Source organism: Xenopus tropicalis, chromosome 1, assembly GCF_000004195.4.
Source record: "Xenopus tropicalis strain Nigerian chromosome 1, UCB_Xtro_10.0, whole genome shotgun sequence".
NCBI classification, from domain to species: Eukaryota; Metazoa; Chordata; class Amphibia; order Anura; family Pipidae; genus Xenopus; species Xenopus tropicalis.
In genome coordinates this window covers 142,179,380-142,182,976 of record NC_030677.2, presented here as the reverse complement: position 1 = coordinate 142,182,976, position 3,597 = coordinate 142,179,380, and positions in this window count along the sequence as shown.

Here is a 3,597-nt window from a genome sequence, read left to right as displayed (position 1 = left end):
TACATGCTTGTCTTTTTTTGGGGGGCAAAAAACATTTGTTGAAATTGAAAGCTCTGATAAAATAAATCTAAAAAAGTTGCAGAGCTGCTTAAGGTACCAAATTAGTTTGCACCAACAGCTGCCTAAAGAAAGGCAGAAGAATGTCAGTGAATTTAAATGCTCACCAAAGTATTTATAGGATCTAGGTGCCCCTCCTGGACCAACACTTTAGGAGAGGATAAACTGTAAATACAAAATGTGGGCACTCAAGATACAGAATGAAAAAACAGCTTAAAGCTTAAATGTAACATTATCTTCGAAATACTTAAATAAGAAACTTAATATAAATATAATAAACCAAATATAATCAATTAAAAATGTGGTACCGTTTCTGAACTAATCAAGTCAATTTTCACTGCCCCTTCTCAGCCATCTGTCTCTGTTCATTCAGGAAATTTGTTTCAGATTTTCAATGACACTTATTAGAGCTCACAACTTACTTTGGCACAAATCCTGCATGTAGAGAGACGGGATTCCTGGCGATTTTAAAAGAGTGAGCTCCAATACATCGTCTAGGCAAAAGGGTTCCCTTTAAAGGCTGTATTAGACATAACTGTCTATCAAAATCAAAGTCCTGACTCCTGCATGAAGGTAGAATGAAGAGAGATGCTGAGAGGGAAATAGTGAGAAGTAATTTCAGAATGATTTATATATAGAAACATTTTTATTTGAATATGTTAAAGCTTATATAAAATTTTCACATCTCCTTATTTTGTACTCACTGCTAGAACACAAGCAAGTGTGGGTGTATTTTTTCAGCAGGCATGGATTTGCAGTGAATTTCTGCAGTTTGCCATTGGCAAATTGTTTCTGCTAAATTGTCAGTGAAAAAATTCTCCGCACATCGACAAAAAAGTCGCAGTCGCATCAAAGTAGGCGCGCCCACGGCAATATAGGTGGGGGCCGCATCAAAAAAGTTGCGAGCTACAAGAAAGTCGTGCGACACCTGCGTTTCGATCATTTTTCGCCGTTTCACAGATATTTATGTAGTTTTGCAAAATTTTCACCAAAGCAAAATGGGACAGATTCGCTCATCACTACCCAGTTAGGGCCACAAGAAAAGTATATCTCTGCTAAAGACACTAGATTTTTATTTTAAAAGATTGCTTATGAACATTGGTTCCAATTTTAAAAAAATTATGTTTTAAGTATAGCAAATGAAACATCTGATAGTTGGTCTTTCCATCCTGGTGGGTCATGGGCGAAAAGAGCTCTAATCTGTTGTGGCCACTTCAAAAAGTTTCCCAGGCAATATTTCTGCAGCTATGCACAGTATGTTTGTTCATCAGCTCAGGAGCTATTTAAATAGCAGTAAGACCCTTTTCTCACTGCTTAGAATGTGCAAGTTACAGGAAATGAAAATATTAAATTTACACCACTAATGTACATGCTTGTAATAGCAGCCTCAGAATCCTATATAACAGCAGCCAATGTGTCTGATTCCAGGCATGGCAGCATTGAGCATCATCTAGATATGCACTATATCATATCATACAGTGTAATTCCTTTCTTATTGCACTTGCATACTGTACTAATCAACATATAACTGTGTGAATTGTTGATAAATTAATAGGGAATAAAAAAAAAAAACATTACCCAAAAGATCCTGCTTCAGTGTCAGAAAGTTAGAAGGGAGAGAGTGAATATAGGGATGTGAATATAGGGATAACTATAGTGGAAGCAGACTCTGCAAAAGCTGTGGGTGGTATAGGGGACCCAATGGCTGACTGATAAGCAGATTCAATACATAGTAATGTAGCACTCCTTTAAGAAAAATGAGCGTGTGTGTACATGAGCTGTGTATAAAGCAGACAGGCACCCTGTGCAGTAATGATAGAGGTGCAAATCCCTCCAACTCGCAGCTATGCTTTGTGAACTCTACCTCTGATCCTGTTTACTTCGCTGGGACTCAGTTGGACTGGTAGAAAGCATCCCATAATTAAACACTGGTCAATAATGACTGCAGGAAATAATCAGCATCAACAGTATCTCTTGCAAACAAGATGTTTTGTCATGTGGCCCAGTAACTGCAGAAAACTAGAGAAAACTTTGTATATACTGACAGGCAAAAAAAAGAACAGCCATACATATATATAACCTCACACACTTGCACAATGTGTCATCTTGTTTCCTTGAAATGTCTGCAAGCGCTTTACTTCCTTCGGCCACCCTGTCACTGTATGTATCACACACACCTTTATAGCTGCTGACTTTATTCTTACTTACAGTCTGCTGTCACAGGCCACTGCTCTCCTCACAACATGTTGGTTTTTGGTAAGTGCACCATTTTAAGCTTAGGTAAAGTTTTCTTTTTTATATATATATAAATTGCATACTATTATATACATCCTTTTGTGCTATCCTGTATGTTTCTGATAATGTTTTATATTTGTCACATTAGATAACATGATCAGCAGTAATCAGAATTATTAGTCTGAAGTTTTCTTGGTGGTTTAAAGTTTATCGGCACCTCCTCTATTAAAATGTTTCTGATTTATAAAAACATAACTGAAACATCCCCCTGTTATAGTTTTACAACTATGTGAGACAAGAAAATATTTTACCTCTATCCACTGTTTTTGGACCCCACTCCAGGGCCACACCCAATCCCCCAAATGTGGTAAAAGGCACTTTGCTTGCTCAATAGCAATAACCCATAGTAACCAATCAGATGTTTGCTTTAAAACAGGTAACCAGAAAATTCTACCTGCTTATCGCTTGCTAGGGGTTACTGTAATGCTCCATAGCAGTAACCCTTAGCAACAAAAACTCACCACAGTTCACCTGAATGGACCTTCCTAGATCTCTATTCATGACATGGGAATTAAGGGGCATGTCAGTTATTCCTAATACCATCAGAAACATAGATTCTCTATGAGGCTACATTTTTAAATTACTATGTTTTTGTATATCTCTTTATCTAACATTTTAAAAAGGAAATTAACTAATAAGAACACAAGGTAAAACAAGAAAAGTGAAAATAATAAGCATGTGATGGGCGGTCTGCCACTGGGTGTCAATGTTAGATATGACATTTTACAATACTAATAAAGGACAAAATAATGATGAATAGGTTTATACAGTGCAAATAAGAGCAAAAGCAGGCGTCCATGTTAGTTTATGAAGATCAGTTCAGCTTTCAATATTGGTGGGATACTGAACATATTGAGCACATAGTGATGACTTGTTGCAATAATAAAGTTGATGTGAACCAGTTTGATGCTTTCCAATAGTGATGGGTGAAACTCCCTGTTTCATTTCCCTGTAACATATGCAAAACTATGGAAAAAAAATAGTGAACTGGTGACATTTTACAAATACATTGGAGCCAAAGGGTGTTTTTTTCTAAATTTTTTCTTACATCAAATGCTATGGAGCCAATAGGCATTTTTCTTCTCCGTGTTTTTTCCCATGTCAGATTAATTGGAGACAATAGACATTTTTGCATATAGAAAAAAATAGAAAAAACTGCATCTTTTCCCTATGCCTATGCCAGGCGATGATGTAAGGGGTGGGGCTATGATGACAGGGGAGCTTATATAGGGTGATATATCATGT